Source organism: Loxodonta africana, chromosome 1, assembly GCF_030014295.1.
Source record: "Loxodonta africana isolate mLoxAfr1 chromosome 1, mLoxAfr1.hap2, whole genome shotgun sequence".
Classification (NCBI taxonomy): Eukaryota; Metazoa; Chordata; class Mammalia; order Proboscidea; family Elephantidae; genus Loxodonta; species Loxodonta africana.
Window position 1 is genome coordinate 222,493,002 of NC_087342.1, and position 25,153 is coordinate 222,518,154.

The following is a 25,153-nucleotide window of genomic DNA, read 5'->3' on the forward strand; positions in this document are numbered from 1 at the left end:
AACAAGGCTGGCATTAATCCAAAAAACACAAAATAATAAATGTTGGAGAGGCTGCGGAGAGATTGGAACTCTCATACACTGCTGGTGGGAATGTCAAATGGTACAACCACTTTGGAAATCTATCTGGCGTTTCCTTAAAAAGTTAGAAATAGAACTACCGTTCAACCCAGAAATCCCACTCCTCGGAATGTATCCTAGAGAAATAAGAGCCTTTACATGAACAGATACATGCACACCCATGTTTATTGCAGCACTGTTTACAACAGGAAAAAGCTGGAAGCAACCAAGGTGTCCATTGATGGATGAATGGATAAATAAATTATGGTATATTCACACAATGGAATACTACACATTGATAAAGAACAGTGATGAATCTGTGAAACATTTCATAACACGGAGGAACCTGGAAGGCATTATGCTGAGTGAAATTAGTCAGAGGCAAAAGGACAAATATTGTATAAGACCACTATTATAAGATCTTGAGAAATAGTTTAAACTGAGAAGAACACATTCTTTTTGGTTATGAGAGGGGGGGAGGGAGGGAGGATGGGAGAGAGTTATTCACTGATTAGATAGTAGATAAGAACTACTTTAGGTGAAGGGAAGGACAATACTCAATACAGGGAAGGTCAACTCAACTGGACTGGACCAAAAGCAAAGAAGTTTCCTAAATAAACTGAATGCTTCGAAGGTCAGCAGAGCAAGGGCGGGGGTTTGGGGACTATGGCTTCAGGGGACATCTAAGTCAATTGGCATAATAAAACCTATTAAGAAAACATTCTGCATCCCACTTTGAAGTGTGGCGTCTGGGGTCTTAAATGCTAACAAGCGGCCATCTAAGATGCATCAATTGGTTTCAACCCACCTGGATCAAAGGAGAATGAAGAACATCAAGGTCACAAGATAATTATGAGCCCAAGAGCCAGAAAGGGGCACATGAACTAGAGACTTACATCATCCTGAGACCAGAAGAACTAGATGGTGCCCGGCCACAACCGATGACTGCCCTGACAGGGAGCACAACAGAGAATCCCTGAGGGAGCAGGAGAACAGTGGGATGTAGACCCCAAATTCTCATAAAAAGACCAGACTTAATGGTCTGACTGAGACTAGAAGAATCCCAGCGCTCATGGTCCCCAAACCTTCTGTTGGCCCAGGACAGGAACCATTCCCGAAGACAACTCATCAGACATGGAATGGACTGGATAATGGGTTGGAGAGAGATGCTGATGAGGAGTGAGCTACTTGTATCAGGTGGACACTTGAGACTGTGTTGGCATCTCCTGTCTGGAGGGGTGATGGGAGGGTAGAGAGGGTTAGAAACTGGCAAAACGGTCATGAAAGGAGAGAGCGGAAGGAGGGAGCGGGCTGATTCATTAGGGGGAGAGTAAATGGGAGTATGTAGTAAGGTGTATATAAGTTTATATGTGAGAGGCTGAAATGATTTGTAAAGTTTCACTTAAAGCACAATAAAAATTATTTAAAAAAAAAAAGGGATCACCCCTAAAAAAAAAAAAAAAGAATTGTACTATCATATTAGCTACTTATTGAGCCATCAGGGCTCCTATTTATTAATAAAGAAGAAATACATACCTTAATTATTGAGTTGGTACTCTGAGAAGATTTCCATTTGTGATAAGGATAGAATCATAGTTATGTAACTAGCCAAAAAATTATTTTAAAGTTTCATGGGAAATTTAGTCTCACAAATTAGGAGAATGTGCTTTATCATTGTGACCATTTGATAAAAACCACCTAAAAAAGCCAAGATTTGCTTCAACTTCCCTAGAAGAATTTAATTCAGGGACAGCCATATTAGTGAGAGAGACTAAAGAAAGCCTTTGGAGTACAGCTGACCATTAGCTAAATTCTGAGACAAGCAAAGTTTATTTTCAGTGCTCCATTTCCTTCTGCTCTGCATAGTTTCTTCCCACCTGGAAAAATTTTCTTTCAAATTCTCTGTTGACTTCAAAAGTCAAGATTCATAAGGATGCCTTCTAATCTTCAAATTCAGGAGAGGAGAGTAGGACTTCTTGGTAGGAAAACAGAAAAGAATTAAAATGTGAAAATTCACCTAACTAAGCCCTGTCCTTTTCCGTATTTCCATGACATCATTCTTCTCTCCATAAACTTAGTTAATTCTGTTATTCTAACATGTATTGTATCATTTGGGCCTCCCTATTAATTTCAGTGGTTTCAGTTCATCACCCTACTCTTCAGTTCAGCTCCTATCAGGCTGATGCCAGCGTACATGAAAAGAATGCTCAAAATGATTTCTGGTCTGAGGAACTAAGACAGAGGCGGAGAGTTCCCACTAAGTGAATAAGAGTCCTGGGAGTGGTAGGAGGGTAAGATACAGCCAAGACCCAGGACCTAGGGAGGCTGTTGACAAGTAGGCAGAGACTGAGGCCTGCCCCACAGGCTTAAGGCCTACTCTTTGTTGGGAAAAGAGTGAAATTAAATGATCAGGAGTAGACTAGGAAGACCAGAATAATGAGCTAGAAAAGTTCTGAAGTATCTAAAGTTTGCCTTTATGTGATGGCGATTGACAAATAAGGTGATGGTCCTCATTTAAGGCCCAGCAGCATGGCAGCCAAAGGAACTTACTTCATTTGTACTTTATAATTTATCGTGGTCAATGTATTACCACTTCCAGGAATAATTATATTCTTAAACATGTATTATACTTTATAATTTACAAAGTGTTTTCATACATTGTTACATCACAATTGATCCTCACAATAATCTTGAAAGTTTATTATTATTATTATTAAAGATGAAAAAACAATTGGCCAGGGCCACTCACTTTTTTTTTTAACTCACTGTTACAGGTTAGAGCATTACTCAAGTGTTCTGACTCCAAGCTCTCTGTAAGTGTGAAATCTGCCTGCAAATCTTTGTTTGCTACTAAGGGGTAGGGAAAGGAGTCATTTTGTAGACGTAGAAGCTCTTCTTTGTTGCCCTAAAATAAAAATTTAGTGGATGATTTAGACATTTATTCATTCTTTTATTCACAGCTGGGGTCCCAAATCATACCTAAATATATTTGGATACTCTGAGAACCAAGCAAAAGAAAAGGAGCTGGTGAGGTGATTAAGAAGGAGCAGCAAGAAAAGAATGAGGAAAACCAGAAAAGTGGAATCTTGAAAGCTGAAAAAAAAGGTATCAAAATACAGAAGTGGAGAATAGTGTCAATGATGCTGAGCGTCAAGTAAAATTATGACAAAACAATGTTCATTGGATTGAGCAACACGAGAATCTGTTTAACCTTAGAGAAGAGTCGATATAAATGTTTTTGGAGGGAAGCCAAATTGCAATGGATTAAGGAATATGTGGGAGATATTAAAGTGAGCACTGTGAATGTAAGCTATTTCTTCCAGTGATTTGACCATTGATGAGAAAGGTTAATAATGGCAGCTAGAGTGATCCATGCCACCCAGACATAGAGCCAAGCCAGCTTCGGTGACTTTCTCTCTTTCGGTATGGAAAACATCCTTTAGTTAAAGCTTGCGTTTGCTTGGATTTCAAATTACTTCATTGTAAACACTTAGGTAGACAAAAGTTATTTTCTATACCTTTTTATTATAAAAACCCATTGTCACTGAGTCAATTCCGACTCATAGTGACCCTACAGGAGAGAGTAGAACTTCCCCACAGAGTTTCCAAGGATAAGCTGGTGGATTCAAACTGCTTGCCTTTTATTAGCAGCCAAGCTCTTAACCACTGTGCTATCAGGGCTCCATATATTTTATTATAAAGGACTTCATAATTTAAGAGCAACTTCTTCTAGATATAGCTTTATTAAAACATGATTATTTTTTCCCTCTGCCTCATTCTCAAATGTCATTTGACTTTGAAATGTTCCTAAAGGGAGAACGAGCTTTTTTTTTCCTTAAGTGTGTGCTATGTCATTGAGAATCAGGCAACAGGAGCACAACGCAATGTGAAAACATATAGCATTTTATGAGATGAATTCCAAAGTGGCATAAAATACAATTATCAGGGAGTGATGAAATAGAAAGAAAGAAATATGGATCTGTAGCTGTTGTTCAGACTCAGAAATCTAATCATCACAATATAAGTAAAACAAATACATCTCAATGAGTCATTTTTAGAATCCCCTAGAGATTTCAGTACATAAATATTTACAAGCAGGTAACTTCAGCATCTCTCCACCAGTTTTTTTCCAGCCCAAAGTATTGGAAGAATAGAATACCTACCAGTTCTTTTCCTGTCTAAAGTATTGGAAGATTATAACATAACTCTTCAATACAATCTCATTTCCTGTATGGTGCTGGTGATCCTTTATTGGCCTGTTGAGGAGCTGATAATATTTCCTTTAGAAGGCAAATTCTTAGAGAACAGAGATTGTTCCTTCCAATTTCTAGCACATACAAATCCCAAGGAAGTCACGCAGTAAATATACTAAGATGACAACTTCTTTATAAACTCATCCTTATTTTCTATGTGCGCCACCTTTCTTAAAATGTGATGTGATCTCTGAGATTTTACTCAATATATGACAGTAAATTATTAGCTGAATCTGTTTTGAAAATGACTTCTAACTTGTTTTACATGCAGATGTTAGATTTTTCTGTGGAAAACTCATGGCATGTTGGAAGATGGAACTTATATTGAGATACTAATAACGACCAGGTTTAGTGACTAGATTGAAGTGGGAAGAAGGGCCTTGTAGACTAAGACAGACTACGAAAAAAGTCCTGAATACCTGCTTCCAAAATCTAGCCAGTGAAAAACTGTATGGATCACAATAAAGTATTGTCTGATATAGTGCTGAAGATGATTCCCCTAGGTTGGAAGACACTCAAAATACACAGTGGCCACATCAGTGAACTCAAGTGCACCAGTAATAGTGAAGACGGCACAGGACCGGTCAATGCTTTGGTCTGTAGTATATGGGGTCATTGTGAGTTGGAGCTGACTCAGTAAATTAACAATTTTTACCCCCATTTTATAGGTGAAAAAAACTGAGCATAGTGTAGTTAAATAGCTCAAATTAATACATCAAGGAAATGGAGGAGCTGGGTTTCAAACCCAGATTGTCTGACTACAGAGCTTGAATGCCTAGGAACTAGGCTAAACATGTATTTATATACCTAAGGTAATTAACTTGGAATTTGGAAATTTTAAAAGGTCATTGGAGGGTAAAACTATGGATGGCCACCAGCACCAACTTAACAGCTTTCGATACCTGCTAAAGTCAGAAAAGACTAACATTTCAAGAGGATAAAAGAAAAACTAAAGAAGTTTTAATGGAATTAGAAGCAACTTAAGTTGTGATTCCTTGTGAGGTATCTTTTCCCTTGCTTTTCCAAGCCTGGACATGCAAGAGTGTGCAAGGTATACTCAAGTTCATAATATAAACTTGGCACAAGCTCTTCGGGCATTATTTTTTTTTCCCTAGGTAGTAATTTAAATATTGTTGTTGTTAGGTGACATTGAGTCGATTTTCGTCTCATAGCAACCCCATGTGACAAACTAGAACTGCCCCATAAGATTTTCTTGGCTATAATCTTTAAGGAAGTAGATCACTAAGTCTTCTGCCCATGGAGCTGCTGCATGGATTTGAACTGCCAAACTTTTGGTTAGCAGCCTAGTGCTTAACCATTGCTCCACCAAGGCTTCTTTATTTAACTATTAAGATATACAAAAAACAAAAAATTTTTTTTTTCTGGAACATAAAACAAGTGTAGTTTTTAAATTAAAACTTGGGAATTTAAAATTTTTCACTCTGTCCATGATCTGAGGCTGTGTGCCTAGCCTTTCAAAGATGGCTATTCGGTTTCTCCCACCATTAAAGGTATGGTAGTGTCCTGTTCCAAGACAAGATGGGTGGCAAATTTATCTAGGAATGAAAGATAAAATAATGTCATCATTTGGGAGATAATTTTAGGAGATACGAGAAATTTTAAAATACATGAAGGCTATCTTTCCTTTATCTCTGCTTCTTGGTGATCAGAACCATCCAGAAATTGGAAGGACTTCAGTTTGCATTATAGAGAAGGGAGTGCCCAGTCCAGATCATTGCAATAATTAATTTGTTATCACTGCTCTGTACTGACAATACAAGTGCAAAAAGAGAAGCCGAGGCGTAATTGCTGACAAATATGCTGTGTGTATTGAAAACCAGAAAATTTGCAGCTGCCGCCCAAACTCCCCCATTGTGCAAATTCACAATGAACCACAAAAAAGGACATGAGGTAAATGCAGGGTATACACCACAAGCCATTTTGATGAAATATCTGGGGGACAATTTAATATGAAATATCAGCTGGTAAGAGAGGCCAGCTGCCTGTTAAGGAAGATGACTCAAGCTAAAAACTCTAGCTCCTATTTTACAAAGAAAGTTCCCTGATATATAAACCTTCAATTGGGGTGGGAAAAATGCTGGTCCAGAATGTGTAGTGGAGATACACGTGAGCTTCTAAAAATCTGAAGGAACAGTTTTTCTGAGGCTAGTCAAAAGTCAAAACTTATTTGAGAATCCAGCAGACAAAAACTTTCTTAGAGGACTTACTTTGATTCCTCACTCCTATATACATTGCACGGAAACTCAGTCTTCTCTCAGAAACAGAAATCTAAATATCTCCTATGTAGACAACCAATCTATGTTTCTAACCTCACGTGACTCTTACTTCCAGAGTAAGAGTATCCAGTTCCTGAGCTTTCTAAAGTTTTATGGTCCAAATCAACTTGCTTCTGGGTTACATCGACTGCCAGCTTAGCTTTGAGCTCTCTCCAGTCTACAAAGAAGATTTCCACGTATCCAATGAACTGCCAGTTTCCAGAATGATGTTGTCGTCATCACCTCTCACATTTTTTTTGTTCTTGTGGTAATAAGCCATTATAAATGTGTGTCCATTCAATCCACCATGTTAACTGGAAGCTCTGCTAACTTATAACAGAAACTACTTGAACAAAGGAATCCATTTTTAATGCCAACATTTTGAGCATCTTGACAATAATAAAGAGGGAAATTGGAGGGCTAAGGATATTCCTGGAGCTCATCAAAATCCACTGTATCCGTGTGGAATTAAAAGCATCCTTTTTTTTTTTTTTTAAGAACTTTAGATTCTTGTGGGATGTGAGGGTTAAAAGTCGCCTCTGTTTTCATGATAAGATTTTTTTCAACCCCTTTGAAAACTTCTTTATCTCTGAATTTTGCCTTGGTGAATCTTCCTTGTTGATATTTATTATTATCTGGTGCTTAGTTTTGCTACTTGATATTGAAATGGCTATAGTTTAAACAGCATCCTCTTACAGGGTAATGATATGTCTTTCCCAACTTCCTTATGATACATTTGTTTACTAACATTTGTTTCCTTAGTCATGAGTTAAGACAAACTATTAATCCATCTAATCCTTGTTGTACATAATACCAACTTTCCCCTGGGACTCAGTTCAGTTCTTCTAAAGGGAGACTATCCTAGCTTCCCCTAAGCTAAGCACATACTCAAGAATTCACATCCCCCCAAATGTCTCTGATAGAATTGAGCGGTCCCCTTAGCTATTGTCATTTCTAAGTCAAGTGTGTTCAAAAGTGGCCCTCGGAACTGAGATTCTTTGACTTAGTCCACATCCCCACAAGACAGGTCACCTGTGCTTGTCCCTGTGTTGTTCTTGCTGTCCCGTACTGTCTCCATTATTCTTCATACTCCTTCTAGCCTTTTGTTTATGCAGAAAGTTTTCTTCTTTCTCTCCTTCCTTTCTTTCTTTCCTCCCTCTCTTCCTTCCTTCTGTCTTACCTTCTCCTTTTCTATCAAGTTAAGATCACATCGTACATACATTTTGTACCCTCCTTTTTCTATGGAAGTGTTTTCCAATACCATTAGGCTTTCTGTGAGAATACTGTGTTAACGGCTGATGTCTCTCCATAAAAACTTTCCACAGCTCGCGTATTGTACACTCTCCTCTTTCCTCCCACTGTGAACCCGTGTGCATTTGCTACCATACTTTGCTTCTTCCTGACTCTTTCTGAGGAGGATGTTTCCCTCTCTCTTTTCAATTATAAACTTGTACTCTTGATTTCGTCGTCTACAAATGTCTCCATTCATTAGCCTTAATTCTCTTCTTCTTTCTACTCCAGTGAAATCTGACCCTTTGCCTAAAGATCTTAGGTCTTCGCATCGTAAGAAACCAACCCAAAACTTTCTTTGACTTTGCTGTTCTCTCAAAGCATTGCTCTTTTTCTCACTACTTACATTTAATGGATTTCATTTCCTGATTAGCCCAACCAATCTATGACATTTTGTAATGAAATTTTTATTGTCTCTATTCGATTTAAAGTGTTCACTCAAAGGCAACCTGAAAGTTAATAGTAGATCCAAAAGGCCTAAACCTACCCAGTAACCTTTTATCAGCCTTCCTTTTCCTCAACACTTTTTGAAATAATGTGACACTTTGCTCTCTTGGTCCTTCTCCTTAGCTCTCTGATCACTCCCTCTCTGTCTTTATGCCTTCCCTACTAGCTCCCATTTTAACTTTTATTTCATCCTGTTTGTTCTTAGTTTTTTTGTGGCAACCAAGTAAAGTATCATGGAAGTACTAGACCCTGAATTCTAGTCTTCCCATCTTGGTTCAGTGCTCTGCTTACTGTTACCTTTTTCCTACCACCAAAACTTTGAATGAAAAGTAGGTCTATGTATGAGTTAACTAGTGCATATCTCTAATTAAATAATTTTTAATGTCTCTTAATTATAAAGTAAATGCTCCAAATAATGAACACACACGCACATACACACACACACACACACATATATATACATAGAGAAAGACAGCATGCATTTTAAGGCTGGCGGATGTTGATAAAAAAATATTTCTGAGAATTAATGTGATTATTTAACATAAGATAGAAAACGTGTGGAGGAAAGAGGGCATTAACAAGAATAAACTGCTAATAAGTCAGTTGCCCCCCCAAAAAAAATCCTTTTGTAAATAGACTCCAAGATACATCTCTTTTGTGTAATATACAAATGAAATAATTAATAGTTCTATTAATTTACGTATTTGTGAAAATCAGCCTAAAGAAAAAGTGAGAGAGGAAATTTCTTTAAAATAAAATAATGAGTTTGGAGTCAAGCAAAATTTATGAGATAAAATAGATCTCTTACGGTTGCTTTAGCAGGTAAAATAGGTCTTTGCTTAACATCTAGTTGAATCTGTATTACTGGGTGATGTTACGGGTTGACTTCTGTCCCCCAAGAAGATATGTTGAAGTCTTAATCTCTGGTATCTGTGAATGTATAAGAGATTAACATCACTCTTACACCAAAAATTCACGCCGGAAAGGGACCCATTTGCCACATGTGTTGGGAGAATAATTGAGTCTTCTCTTTCTCCTTCCTCAGTTAGGTTGTGTTTTATTATCTTTCTTTATTTAAAAATAGGGTCTTTGCAGTTGTAACCAAGTTAAGATGAGGTTACTAGGATGGGCCCTAACCCAATATGACTGGTGTCATTATAAAAAGAGAAGAGATCCAAATAGATGCAGAGGGAAGACAGCCATATGGAAATGGAGGCAGAGATTGGAGCGATGTTGAAACAAAGCAAGGAACACACGGGAGCACCAGAAGCTGTAACAGTCAAGAAAGGATCTTCCCCTACATCTTTCAGAGAGCGCATGGCCCTGCCAACACCTTGATTTCAGACTTCTAGCCCCAGAACTGTGACAGAATAAATTTCTGTTGTTTTAAGTCACCTGGTTTGTAGTGCTTGGTTACGGCAGCCTAGAAAACTAATATAGGTGGGTAGAGTATGTGGCAAACACATCATAGAAAAATCTGCTTCATCAACCCCTGAGGCAGAATTTGTTCTTCTCATATTACATAGCTACTTTTTGACAAAAATCTGTCTTGGAAGAAGTACAGCCAGAATGCTCCTTAGAAGCAGGGATGGCAAGACTTTGTCTCACGTACTTTGCACACATTATCAGAAGGGGCTGGTCTCTGGAGGGCATCACGCTTGGTAAGGTAAAGGGCCAGGGAAAAAGAGGAAGACCCTCAATGGGGTGGATTGACACAGTGGCTGCAAGAGTAGGCTCAAACATTGCAACAGTTGTGAGGATGGTGCAGAACTGGGCAGTGTTTTGTTCTATTGTACACAGGGTCACTATGAGTTGGAACCGACTCGCCAGCACCTAACGACAACGACAGCATTTGGAGCAAAGGTTAACACCACTCATATCAAAATTATCTTTCATGTTAAAAAGGGACCCATTTGCCACATCTGTCATGAGAATAACTGAGTCTTCTATTTCTACTTCCTCAGTTAGATTATTTGTGTTTTATTATCTTTCTGCAGTTTGTGAAGTACAGGAATATAAATTAAAAAAAAAAAAAAAGACCACTTCTCCATATAAGGCAAACCCTGTGAAAGTCCCTAAACATTAAAACACCATGCTGTTTATGACCTTCACTGCCATGTCATCATAATATATTTATACCTACATCTGCCTACAAATTAAATCTTACGGTTATAAACTAAAGTATATAAAATGCTTTGGCCCAGGTATTTCTGATTTGTAAGTAAAATGGTGAGTACTTATGTCTTTTTTTTTCTTTTATTGTGCTTTAGGTGAAGGTTTACAGAGCAAATTAGTTTCCCATTCAATACTTTATACACAGATTGTCCCATGATATTGGTTGCAATCCCTGCAATGTGTCAGCTCTCTCCCCATTACCACCCTGAGTTTCTTACTTTCATTTGTCCTGTTTTCCTGCCCCTTGCTGCCCTCTCGTCTTTGCTTTGGGGCATATGTTGTCCTTCTGGCCTAGTGTAGACGATTGCTCTAAGGAGTACTTTCTTCATATATGTTATTGCTTATTTATAGTCCTGCCTATTATTTGGCTGAAAGGTGATCTCTGGGATTGCCTTCAGTTCCAAGTTAGAAGGATATGTAAGGGCCATAGTCTTGGGGGTTCCTCCAGGCTCTCTCAGACTAGTAAATCTCATCTTTTTTATGAATTAGAATTTTGTTCTACATTATTTTTTTCCCCACTCAAACTGGGACCTTCTATTGTGATCCTGGTCACTCTAACTAAGACTTTCTATTGCAATCCTGGTCAGAGCAGCCGGTACTGGTAGCTGGGCACCATCTAGTTCTTCTGGTCTCAGGCTGGTAGAGGCTGTGGTTACTGTGGACCATTAGTCCTTTTTATTATCTGCTTCCTTGAGTGTTTGGTTTTCTTCTCTCTCTTTTGCTCCAGATGGAAAGAGACCACACTTATGTCTTTCAAGATTGTTTTAGTAAAAAAGACAAAAAGGCTGTCTCAAGTTGAGAGTCTGGACTGCAGGGAAGATCAACCATCATTACTCTCAAGGGCTTCAGGTTTCTGTTTTCTTCGGTCTTTTAACAAATCTTTTTTGATAAACAAATTCACAAACATCTGGCAATCCTTTACCCTCCTGGTTTCCTATAAGACACCTGAAAAAGAGCCATCTATGCCTTGAGATACTCAAGGGTATAATTCATCCCAGTAGGAGCATAAAACAAAGCCTACACAGAAATTAATATAACTTAAAGACCATTAAAAAAAATTGCTTTGAGAGTTGAAATATTATTAAATTTATGTTAATATTTATTTACTTTACAGCAAGTGTGAAAACAAAGATCAGAATCTGCCCAGTCCTGGCCTTTTTAACCCTAACTATCCAATACCCGGTGCACATGAGAGCTTAACCCCACTCCCGTTCTTAGAACTAAGATGGATCCTAGCTTGGGATGGGGAGCAGAGGGGTTGAGGGATATTTGAGGAATTGTGTCCCTGTGATGGACAACCAACCAACAGGGCACAGTAATTGCTAGTCCTGATCTGACTTCATGTCTCATAACTCCTCCCCCAGTTTGGAACTAAGCATATGTCTTTCTAAGTCTCCTAGAAGGAACTTCGCACTTTAATTAACCTATTGAATCATTCAGTAAACATTTGGAGGGCTTAGTATGTGCCAGATGATAGGCTCTTTTCTATCATAGGAAGATGAATAAGTGTCTAGTAATGGCAATGGACATGTAAATAAATAATTCAAACATCTTTGATGGCCTTATGTTTTTTGGGCACTCTCCTGCCACCAGACCCATGGTGTCTTGCCTAGGTGTTACCTTTCCCATATCTCCCACACCTCCTCCTCCAAAACACACCCTTTCTGTTTCTTAAACCCCCTTTTATGACAGCTATCAATAAGCATTGGAACCAAACCGAACAAAATTTCCTGGGAATATGTGACCTTTTGAAAGCAATGAAAACCCAAGAGAGGAATAACAGGACAATAACTTCATGCTTGGAGGTTGTCTGATGGGCAAGAACAGCCCAGTGAAACTATGAAGATGGCCAAACATGGCTTTGTTCTTCATGTTGTCTCCTTCTGCATCCAACCCCACTTCTTGGCCCCTGTTTTTCCTTCCCCTTACCTAGATTTCCAACGTCTTCATGTGCTTTAGCACTAACCACAGCACATCCACTCAAGTACACCAACATCCTGGGCAAGACATAAATTTCAAACTTCTTCCCACCTCGCTCCTTTTAATACCTTGTGATGGCACCGTAGGGTTCCCTCTGTTCTTTCTATATTTAGGTCTATCGCTACTTTAAATCTATTTAAATACTCAAGTTTTTCTTCTGATAAAAGTAAGTATTTCGAGTTCATTGGAGAAAAATTGAAAGTTAGAAAAAAAGACGTATAAGGGAAAAACTACCATTCTACTTAATTTCACTACACATTCATAACTACTAGTAACATTTTGATACATTTGTTCCTAAACCTTAAAAAAGTAGGATTTTTTTAAAAACAGAAATACAGTCATTTTATACGTTCTTTGGTATATTGCTTTTTACTTAATATAACAAGAATATTTTCCCACATCATTAATCTTTTAAATGTAGTTCTAATAGCATCATAAATTCCACGTAATAAAAAAAAATTTTTTTAAGTGCCCTGTAATTAGCTAATTCATTTCCTAATGAATTTTTATCAAATTTATATATTACAAACAAATCTGTGATGAACAATCTCTAAAAACGTTTGCATAAGCCCAGTGATGTTAAACTGTGGGTGCCTATCCAATATCCAGCAGATTGGTGGTAGCCTAAGGCTGGGGATAAGAGCTGAAATTAACTTCAAAATTGAATTTTTGGGGTGATGGAAATGTTTTAAAACTTCATTATGGTAATGGTTATACAGCTCTAATTTTACTAAAATCGTTGAGCTAAACACGATGGGTGGATTTACTGTATGTAAAATATACTTCAGTAAAACTGCTTTTTAAAAAGTGTGGCCAAATGTCAGAGCTTTTTTGTTAAGGCATTAAGGCCTGATGGCCTAAATAAAATAGACTTGAGACAGTTTGAAAATTTGGCTTAAGTATAAGATACTATTTATTCAGAAGAAAAATGTCATACTGTAAATGTGAATGTCTCAGAATAGAGTGAAGAAAAGCAGCCCCTGAAATGCATATGAGCCAATATACATTGCAAGTAGAAAAGGAAACTTTAGGTCACTATCTTTTGGAAAGCTGTAATGATATTTTGAAACCTTTCCAAATGGGCAGATGGCCTAAATTATTGTTCCTCAAATGGAACCATTTATTTAATTCTTACTGTGTTAAAACTGTTTTACTGTGTTAAACTGTTTCCAAAATCTAAACTCACTCCACCTTCCAAAATCTGGTCCTTATTAATTCATGACTCTTTGTGATATTAAAATTCCCCCTTTACAAATGAGGAAACTGAGACTCAGAGAGGTTCAGCCACCTCCCCAACAGCTAGTAAATGGCAAACCAGATTCTCAGAACAAGGCAGCATAATTCCAAAGCCGAAGCCCACACTGTAAACCTGTACTCAAACCACCATGACACATCTTGGAGTTCCAGAGCTTAGAACAGCAAAAGACACCCAGTAACCAATCAATAAGTATTTGTCAAATGAATTTCAGTCTTCGTACATATGGAGGTGATATATTGTGTTCTTAATAAACTTATAGGAATAGGCTGAAATTATGAACCATAATTTTTTTTCCTTAAGGTATGTGGTTTCTTCTATTCTCAGTTATTAACAGTAATGAAAGTATTCTAGAAAGTAGATAATTCAAAAGTCATTCTAGTTTTTTTTTTTTTTTTCACCTAAAAGTCAAGTTCAGCGTTCTAGATCCTTACTGACTCCTACTCTCTTAGGAGGTCAGCCTTTTTGATTTAGCAATAAATATGCTGTCTTTCCAAACTTCAGCTCTACATTTCTAGAATTTTATTGTAACTTTGCCTTTTGGTATCCTGACAGAGGTTAAAACTACATTTTCCACCAAACCTGCTCCTCTTAACTAATTTTCTTATGTCTATTTATGGCAACAAAATCCTGCCTGTCATCCAGGCTTAGAAATCTGGTACTGGTAAGAGTCCAATTTCTACCATTTTCACCACCAGAATGTCACTTAAATTTGTCTATTTTCTATTTGAAAAAAAAGTCTACTTACTACAAAACCTAAATAAACTCTCACTCTTTCTACTAGATTCATTCTCTAATTTATCTGTTGTGTCTCTAACAAACTGATCTCCCCTGAACAGCCATTATACCATATGCATACATTTATTCACTTAGTATAGTATTATAGTATAATTTGGGGGGAATGGCAGATGCTGAACTAGGCACTAAAGATACTGAGATTAATACTACATTATTTCCAACCATCTTGGTTTGTGAAAGACCATTTACTTCCAGGGTTGATTTGGTTGAGTTGACTGACTAGGTGGGTGGTCCATTTTCCATAACGTCTCCATATGGTTCCATATTTTCAGGCTTAGTGAAAGAGCATAACCCTCTCAGAAAGAGAAGGTATCTTTCTTTTTTTTGGTCAAGGCTATTCTCAATAAATATTATTGAATGAATGAATGAATGAAGCCTATATGAGTAGACACTCATCCCAATTTAGTTTTCATTATACTTTACTAAATACATACACCTAAAAAAAAATACATACACCTAGGGTGAGTTAATTTTTGGTGAACTCAGGAACATTTTCCTTGCCTCAGACCTAGTACTCGTAGCCTGTATTTGTAGGCTTCCAGTAAAAGGAAAGAGTAAAAAGAAAGACATATAATGTGGGCATGGAGCAAGAAGCAAAAATAAGAAAAAAATGAAAAAATACAAGGAGAAAATAAAAATTAGGCAGTTTTATTTTATTTTAAAACCAGGAATATGCTCACCTGTGTCTTATTGACTATGCAAAGGCATTTAATTGTATGGATCATAACAAATTCTGGATAACATTGTGAAGAATGGGAATTCCAGAACACTTAATTGTGCTCATGAGGAGCCTGTACATAGATCAAGAGGCAGTTGTTAGGACAGAACAAGGGGCTACTGCGTGGCTTAAAGTCAAGAAAGGTATGTGTCAGAGTTGTATCCTTTCACCAGACCTATTCAGTCTTTATGCTGAGCAAATAATCTGAGAAACTGGACTATATGAAGAAGTATGGGGCATCAGGATTAGTGGAAGACCCATTAACACCCTATGTTATGCAGATGACACAACGTTGCTTGCTGAGAGTGAAGAGGACTTGAAGTGCTTACTGGTGAAGATCAAAGACCACAGCCTTCAGTATGGATTACATCTCAACAAAAAGAAAACAAAAATCCTCACAACTGGACTAATAAACAACATCATGATAAACAGGGAAAAGATTGAAGTTGTCAAGGATTTCTTTTTACTTGTATCCACAATCAACACCCATGGAAGCAGCAGTCAAGAAATCAAAAGATATTGCATTGAGCAAATCTGCTGCAAAAGACCTCTTTAAAGTGTTGAAAAGCAAAGATGTCACCTTGAAGACTAAGGTGCGCCTGACCCAAGCCATGGTGTTTTCAGTCAGCTCCTATGCATGTGAAAGATGAGTGATGAATAAGGAAGACAAAAGAAGAACTGATGCCTTTGAATGGTGGTGTTGGCAAAGAATATCGAATATACCGTGGACTGCCAAAAGAACAAACAAATCTGTTTGGGAAGAAGTATAGCCACAATGCTCCTTAGAAGCAAGGATGGTGAGACTACTTCTCACATACTTTGAACAAGTTGTCAGGAGGGATCAGCCCCTAGAGAAGAACATAGTGCTTGGTAAAATACAGGGTCAGGGAAAAAGAGGAAGACCCTCAACGAGATGGATTGACTCAGTGGCTGCAACAGTGGGCTTAAGCATAACAATGATTGTGAGGATGGCGAAGGTCCAGGCAGTGTTTTGTCCTGTTGTACAGATGGTCACTATGAGTCGGAACCGACTTGATGCCACCTAACATCAACAACTCCCTTCAGTCAATTAGCTATTTAAGGGACACTCCTTAAATATTGGGCAGTTCTAAGTCTTCTCTTTCAGAACAGAAACATTTGTATAGAATTTTAAAGAGATTATTGATTCCCTTCTTTCCCTAGAAACACGTATCCAGAAGCAAATACTTTATTACTGTTTTAAGGCCTTATAATGCCTAAAATGAACAAGCATCCACATGTAAAATGGTAGCCTATTCCATTTACTTAGAATGAAAAATCCTCCAGAATAACTTACCAAAAGCTACATCTTCAAAGAGGCAATCTGTTATTGGTGTATTTGGCAAAAATTAATTAATGCAAGGATAGTACGTAATTACAAATAAGCAAACATTACAGAGATAATATTTTTGTTGTTGTTAGGAGCCATTGAGTTGATTCCGATTCATAGCGACTTTACGTATAGTACAATGAACCGTCGCTTGGTCTTGTGCCGTCCTCACAATAGTAGGTATGTTTGAGCCCATTGTTACAGCCACTGTATCAATCCATCTCTTTGAGGGCCTTCTTTTTTTTTTTTGCCGACCCTCTACTTTACCAAACATGATGTCCTTCTCCAGGGACTGGTCCCTCCTGATAACCTGTCCAAAGTAAGTGAGACAAAGTCTCTCCATCCTCACTTCTAAGGAGGATTGTGGCTGTGCTTCTTCCAAGAAAGATTTTTTTATTCTTCAGGAAGCCCATGGTATTTTCAATATTCCACGACAACACCATAATTGAAATCTGTCCTTTCTTCTTTGTTCTTGGTTTTTCATTGTCTGGCTTTCTCATGCATATGAAGCAATCAAAACGACTGTGGCTTCGGTGTGGTGCACCTTAAGCATCAATGTGACATCTTTGCTTTTTAAGGTCTTAAAGAGGTCACATATACAATACCAAAAAAAAAACCCCAAACCCATCGAGTCTATTCCAACTCATAGCAACTCTGTAGGACAGAGTAGAACTGCAGCACAGAGTTTCCAAGGAGCCCCTGGTGAATTTGAACTGCCGACCTTTTTGGTTAGCGGCTGTATCTTTTAACCAGTATGCTACCAGCATGCTACCAGAGTTTCCATTGATAATACCTTAAAATGACTAGTTTCAAATGACCACCTGAGGGCACCAAAACAGAAGCAATGAGCAAGTTCTAAGCTGCTTTAGCACTTCTGAGGACTGCTTACTCTCTGTTTTTAATAAGTGGTCCTTGCTTTAAGCATCAATGCAAAGCAAGGAATACCTCTAAAACTGGCAGACGTGATAAGATGCATGCTTTCACATGACTATATTTGGCTACTCTCAAACTACAACAAACCTAAAAGTTTCCACCATTGCATAGAAATCTATTCCTTTATTCCCAACAGGAACTTCACTTGAAACCAAGACTTCCGTCCAAACCTGTTGGACATCATTCTTTTTCTCTAGAAGTTCTTACTTCATCTTCAATTCTATTATTACTTCTTTTCTACTAGCATTTTTTTACTACTCTGACTCCACTCTATGTTCAAATTTATTACATTAGTGTCTTAGTTATCTACTACTGCTACAACAGAAATACCATAAGCGAGTGGCTTTAACAAACAGAGTTTTATTTTCTCACAGTTTATGAGACTACAAGTCTGAATTCAGGGTGTGGGCTCTGGGGAAAGACCCTCTCTCTGTGGGCTGTTGAGGAAGGTCCTTGTCTCTTTGAGCTTCTGCTCCAAGGCAATCTTCATGTGGCTTGGCATCTCTCTTCCCTCTCTCTGCTTCTTTGGTTTGCTTGTTTAATCTCTTTTATATCTCAAAAGAGATTCATTTAAGACACATCCTACAATAATCCTGTCTCATTAACATAACAAAGACAACCTATTCCTAAATGAGATTATAATCACAGGCATATGTTTTTTGGGGACACAATTCAACCCCTAATAATTAGTAATTACATGTATTAGATTAGTCTCAAAGCTATTTACCTAAAGATATATACTTTTTCTGAGTGTTAGAGTATTATAATGGGTACTTTAGTCATTCCTTCCTCTGCAGAATCATGGAACTTTGAGCCTACATCATTTGGTACTTATATATTCAAATTTTAATTACTTAATTACACAGTTTTCCCATTAAATTATGAGTTCCTTGAGTGCAGAAACTGGGTCTTAAATGAACCCTTCTGCCCTCTGTGCAAGCTTTCAATAAGGGTTGAATAAACAGGAAGAACTTGATCCCTGATCTCAAGTAGAAAGTAGTCTAATAAGGAAGATGAGGCAGGCACCTTAAGTCAAATATTACAAGAGTTAATAGTCATACAATGTCACAATATAGTTGTTCATAGCAGTACTGTCCAATAGAAATATAATGAGAACCACACGTAATTTTAAAATTTCTAGCAGCCAAGTTAACGAAAGGAAACAGATGAAATTATTTTAATAATCTATTTATTTAATCCAATATTCCCAAAATATTATCATTTCAAAATGTAATCAATACATTTATTATGAGATATTTTACATTATTTTTTGTCTTCAAAATTTTGTGTTTATTATACACTTATTTTGTTGTTGTTAGGTGCCATCAAGTCCGTTCCAACTCATGGCAACACTATGTACAACAGAACGAAACACTGTGTTTCTTCTGAAACACTGTTTTTCTGTGCCATCCTCACACTCGTATGTATGTTTGAGCCCATGTTGGAGCCACTATGTCAATCTATCTTGTTGAGGGTCTTCTTTTTTGTTGACCCTCTACTTTACCAAGCATGATGTCTTTCCCCAGGGACTTGTCCCTCCTGAGAGCACATCAAAATCAAACAAGACTAAGTCTCACCATCCTTGTTTCTAAGGAACATTCTGGCTGTACTTCTTCCAAGACAGATTTATTGTTCTTCTGGAAGTCCATGGTGTATACAATACTTTTCTCTAGCATCGTAATTCAAAAGTGTCAGTTCTTCTTTGGTCTTCCTTTTTCATATGTATATGAGCCAATGGAAAAGAACATGGCTTTGGTCAGGCACACCTTAGTCCACAAAGTGACATCTTTGCTTTTTTACACTTTAAGAAGGTCTTTTACAGCAGAGGAAACCCTGGTGGCAGAGTGGTTAATTGCTATAGTTGCTAAGGGACGGCAGTTTGAATCTGTCAGGCCCTCCTTGGAAACTCTGTGGGGCAATTCTACTCTGTCCCATAGGGTCGTTATGAGTCAGAATCGACTCGACGGCATTGGGGTTGGTTTTGGTTTGGTTTACAGCAGATTTGCCCAATGCAAAAAGTCATTTGATTTTTTGACTGCTACTTCCTTGGGCATTGATTGTTATTCCAAGTAAAATGAAATCCTTGACAACGTCAATCTTTTCTCCATTTATCATGATGTTGCTTATTGCTTCAGTCATGAGAATTTTTTTTCTCAGTGTTGAGGCATAATCCAGTAAGTTCTTCAAGTCTTCCTCACTTTAGGCCAGCTTATTAAAAAAAAAAAATTGCCATCATGTAGATTCCAACTCATAGTGACCCTATAGGACAGAGTAAAACTGCTCCATAGGATTTCCAAGGAGTGTCTTGTGGATTTGAACTGCTGACCTCTTGGTTAGCAGCCATAGCTCTTAACCACTACACCACCAGGGCTCTGGGCAGCTTATGTTGCTGTTGTTAGGTGCCATGGAGTCGGTTCCGACTCATAGCGACCCTGTGACCCTATGCACAACAGAATGAAACACTGCCCGGTCCTGCGCCATCCTTACAATCACTATTATGCTTGAGCTCATTGTTGCAGTCACTGTGTCAATCCAGCTCTTTTCCGCTGACCCTGTACTCTGCCAAGCGTGATGTCCTTCTCCAGGGACTGATCCCTCCTGATAACATGTCCATTAAGTATGTAAGATGCAGTTTCGCCATTCTTGCCTCTAAGGAGCATTCTGGCTGTACTTCTTCTAAGACAGATTTGTTCATTCTTTTGGCAGTCCATGGTATATTCAATATTCTTCGCCAACACCACAATTCAAAGGCATCAATTCTTCTTCGGTCTTCCTTATTCATTGTCCAGCTTTCACATGCAGGGCAGCTTATAGTACATCTCAATTCAGACACTAAATTTTCATCAAAAATACTTGATTCATATTTAGATTTAATTTACAGGTGAAAAAGTAGATACACATACTCAAATTCCAAACACACTTAGTTTTCTAATGACTGAATGAATATCAAAAGCACACATCACCCGGTTAAGTAATTCATTAACTCTTATGTCAATTCAGTAATAGAATTGTAAGAGTATTAATAAGGAAAACAAACAAACATTGCCATTGAATCGATTCCGACTCATAACAAGCCTCAAGACAGAGTAGAACTGCCCCACAGGGTTTCCAAGAAGTAGCTGTTGGATTCAAACTGCTGACCTTTTGGTTAGCAGCCAAATGCTTAACCACTTCACCACCAGGGTTCCATTAATAAATAAAAACCAAAAAAAACAAACCCAGTGCTGTCGAGTCGATTCCGACTCATAGCGGCCCTATAAGCCACTCTAAATTAATATCAACAGTGTTCTTCAAAATTTTCTTGCAGCTTTTGCAGCATTTACATAATATGGAAAACCAAATCCATTGCATGTTGAATCGATTCCAAGTCATAGTGACCCTATAGGACAGAGCAGAATTGCCCAATAGGGCTTCCAAGAGTGTAATCTTTATGGAAGCAAACTGTAACTTCTTTCTCCCAAGAAGTAGTTGATGGGTTCAAACAGCCAACTTTTTGGTTAGCAGCCAAGAACTTAACTAGTGAGACACCAAGACTCCTTTTACATAATATAATCAATTACAATTAAAATATTCTGTGTATTGATTCATAAAAATGTGTAAAATCTTCATTATTGCTTTGTATTGTGAAAAGTCTCCATTTCAGAGTCTACCTACCTGTTGCTGTCGACTCATAGTGACCCTGTAGGACAGAGTAGAGCTGTCCCACAGGGTTTCCAAGGAGCAGATGGTAGATTCGAAATGCTGACCTTTTGGTTAGCAGCTGAGCTCTTAACCACTTAGCCACAAGGGCTCCCATCTACCTAGTCACAAATAAACTTTTTCTTTCCTTGGAGCTTCAAATTTAGATCATTCATATGTAGTGTGGTATCAGTGAGAGAATTAAAGCACACTTTTTTTTCTGTAATTACTAAATATTTGCCCATAAACATTTCATCAAGAGACTTTTAAATGGGAATATACTAACATATAAATTTTCTTAAAACTTTTTTGTCATAACAAATGAAGACTGGCAAAAAAAATTAAGATCATTAAATTTCTCTTCTCTCATTCTTTCAACAGTTTCCCTGGTAATGATTCATACTATATACTCATATACACTGAATGATTTTAGTAAGTGTACTTCGAACAGTTTTTGTGGAACCAGCTTCAGAAAACAGAACACAAAAAATGTGTATAATAGAATGTAGTGAAGCAATAAGGGAAACAAAATCTCCTGTTTTAAAATTCCAATACACTAGAGCATTGTCATTGTGAGAGAAGCTAATTTTTTCATACATAGCTTGAATTCTTTGTTAGAGATACAAAAGATTCAAAAATATCTACACCATGCCGTTGTGAGTTGACAACATTTCTTTATAGATTTGAAAGTTTTTAGAGTCAAAAGGTACCCACAGTGCTAATTGGACAGTGTCTCTTCTATTTCAAGATTTAACTAAAGTGAACAAAAAGAACTTTCAGTTTTTCCGATTTATATGTGATTGATTGTTGATACTCTTTGAAGTGTCTTATTTTATGGAGCAAATCTTAATTTACAGCTTAATTGTAGACATTTTGCTTTTTGTAAAATGTCTATTTTAGGCTATTTCTCAAGATTTTGTAACAAAACTTTCATATCTGAAATAAAGACTTCTTTTACCATTTCTCCATTTAATAATAGCTTTCTTCTTTGTGTAAAAAATACAAGCCATTTAATAGATGGCCACAGTTACAAGCTCAGATCAGCTTATAATTTTAATATTTTTGTTGTTGGACTATTAATTCTGGTTTCAGTTGACTAACTTTGTTGATTTTTTTCACCGTTGTGTGGAAAATTGTTGTCAAATTTACTACATATTTGTTGAAAATGGCTCTTATATTACCCACAATTTTTTTTTTTTACACAGAAAAGAGTTTTTCATTTTGTTCTCTTGCAGCAAACTGAAATCGCCATTCATCATGAAGTCTGCAACTACCTTCTTGTAGTCTCTCCCTCTTTTTTGCTCCCTCTCTTTAGTTATTCCAAGTATATTGCTACCTTCTTCACCACAGGATTCCCCATCAGTAGCATGTCTTCATTTTGAACTTAAAATTATGTCCATACTTAATTTTTAACTAGAAAAATAATTTAATTATACTATACTAAAATATTAATAAATCCATAGGTATCACTGTAACTTGTGCCATCTGCATTAAAACTTCAAATAAACACATTGCAACGTTACGTCAGTGAGTAGAAAGCAGCACCCACTGATACTCCCTAGATGAATGATGGGTTTATTTGTAATACTGGAGCTAACGCCCATGCCGCTGCACACTACAACACAACAATGGTGACTTACATAGCTCTATTGAAACAATAAAGTTGTGTTAACAGAAAAATCCTTTACACTGCTTCCAATTTAAACTTAAATGCAAATTTATTATGGTTAAAATAAAACGTAAAATTTAGTTCCTCATTCACACTAGTCATATTTCAAGTACTCTATAGCCTCGGGTGGCTAGTGGATACCGTATTGAACAGTGCAGGTTGAGACTGTACATTTCCCAAGATTATGGATAGCATTTAGTATTCTTGTTGCACATAGTAACCAACACATAATTATAGATTGAATTTGATATTCTAATGCTATGTATGATTAACAAGAAAATAAATGCATGTTTACCAACGCTACAAGTTGACAAAAGAAATGAGACTTCAACTGGAGTTGAATATTTAAAGGCAGAAAGGAACAGGCAAAGGGCGTTATCAGCATCTAAATAACAAACCAAAACAAAGCGCAGATGGGAAAATGTATGGCAAAAGAATGAGTGCAAGAAAAATCTGGAAAGTTAGATTGAGCCCAGGAGCAGAAAGCCTACAGGGCCAGAGTGAAGGAATGGGCAGTACCCAATAGGTAATGTGAAACCACTGAGGATTATAAACAGAAAAGTGATATTATGAAAGAAGTATTTTAGGAAGTCTACCTTGGTAACATGAAGTTCCCAGATGGGGCAAACAGCTAATGTGTTCAGCTGCTAACTGAAGGTTGGAGGTTTGAGTTCACCCAAAGGAGCCTGGGAAGATCAGCCATTGAAAACCCTATGGAGCACAGTTCTGCTCTGACACACGTGAGTCATCGTGAATTGGAGTCCACTCAACAACAACTGTTTTTTTTTTTTTTTTTTAAACCTGACAACAGGGTGGACAACAGATCAGTAAAGAAGAAATTAGAAGACTACAACTGTAATTAAAATAAGTTGGGTGGCTGGAACTGTTGTAAATTAGATAAATGTGAGTAAGCATTATAAAGAAATTCTCATTGGATCTTGGTTGACTACAAAGACAAGGGGTAAGTATAATGTATTCTAAGTTTTTAACATGCTGTAAAGAGATGGATTTTCTATAGTTTTGTATCCCTGTTAAAGAAATATAATTACTTCTGTATCTTTCTTACCCTTCTTACCAACCTGGTAATTCCAAATCTGAAGAAAAATTAAGGCTATAAACATATTTGGGGAAGATATCTGTACAGTAGTGTACGGGGTTGGAGTGTTGAAGTTTTAAGAGTCCATGAGTTCTCTGAGAAATAAAAAAGAGAATAAAGAAAAATTATTCAAGAATTAGTCTTGTAAATGCACGCAGCTAGAACTAAAAGAGAAAGGAAAATAAGAAAAGTAAGAGGATCAGGGAAACGCTGTGCTGTTTCAAAAGGAACAAATGGGGAGCTGTTTAAAAAGGGTTTTAGAAAAAGCAATTGGGGTTACAACTTCATTTTCTTTGACTAAAATTTTAATTTGCCCTCTGTTAGTAACTATTACTATTTTTCTCCTGTGACCAATTTTTCTAAAGCAATCCTGAGTATTAGTTTATCAAAATACAATGTATTCTTTGTTAATGAAAAAAAAAATTGACTTCTACACCACCAGTCTTAAACTTGTAATTTAAATAAAAAATACATACACATTATGCTTCATTTTAAAAAATTTCCAAATTTTCACCATCTACTAAGACAAAAATATCTCAAGAGTATGCATCTTTGCATACACCATGTAATTAGAAAGGAATTAGTAACTACATGTACCAAACAAAAATGCTTTATATATGAGGGTCAACATCCAAACACATGCATCCTGGAAAAACTAAAATTGACAGTAACTTCCAAAGAAGAACATGTAATTCTGGCAACCATTCAGGCCTACAATATTTCTTATTCTTAATAATACCACATGAGACTATGAAAGTAAATATGGCAATTGATTTTTCTGTTTAAAATCAATTTACTTGTTATTTACAACTTAAATTTACTTTATTCTCTCTTCTACAACTGTTTCTGCAACTATTTAAAAATTCAAGTGAAAAGATTGCATTTGATTTAAAAAATGAATTAAATTTAAAACATTAAAATACAGAAATTTTATGTAAATTAATTTATGTCTGTCAAAATGAAATATTATGTAGTATTAGAAATGGGAAATAAGGCAGGATACACATGTGTAAAATAATAATATATGTATTACATGTCTCCAGATATGTATGAACTGATAGACAGGGTGGAGTCCCTGGGTGTCGCAAACAATTAAGGGTCCAGCTACTAACTGAAAGATTGGTGGTTCAAATCCACCTGGTGCTGCCTCAGAAGAAAGGCCTCGTGATCTATTTTTGAA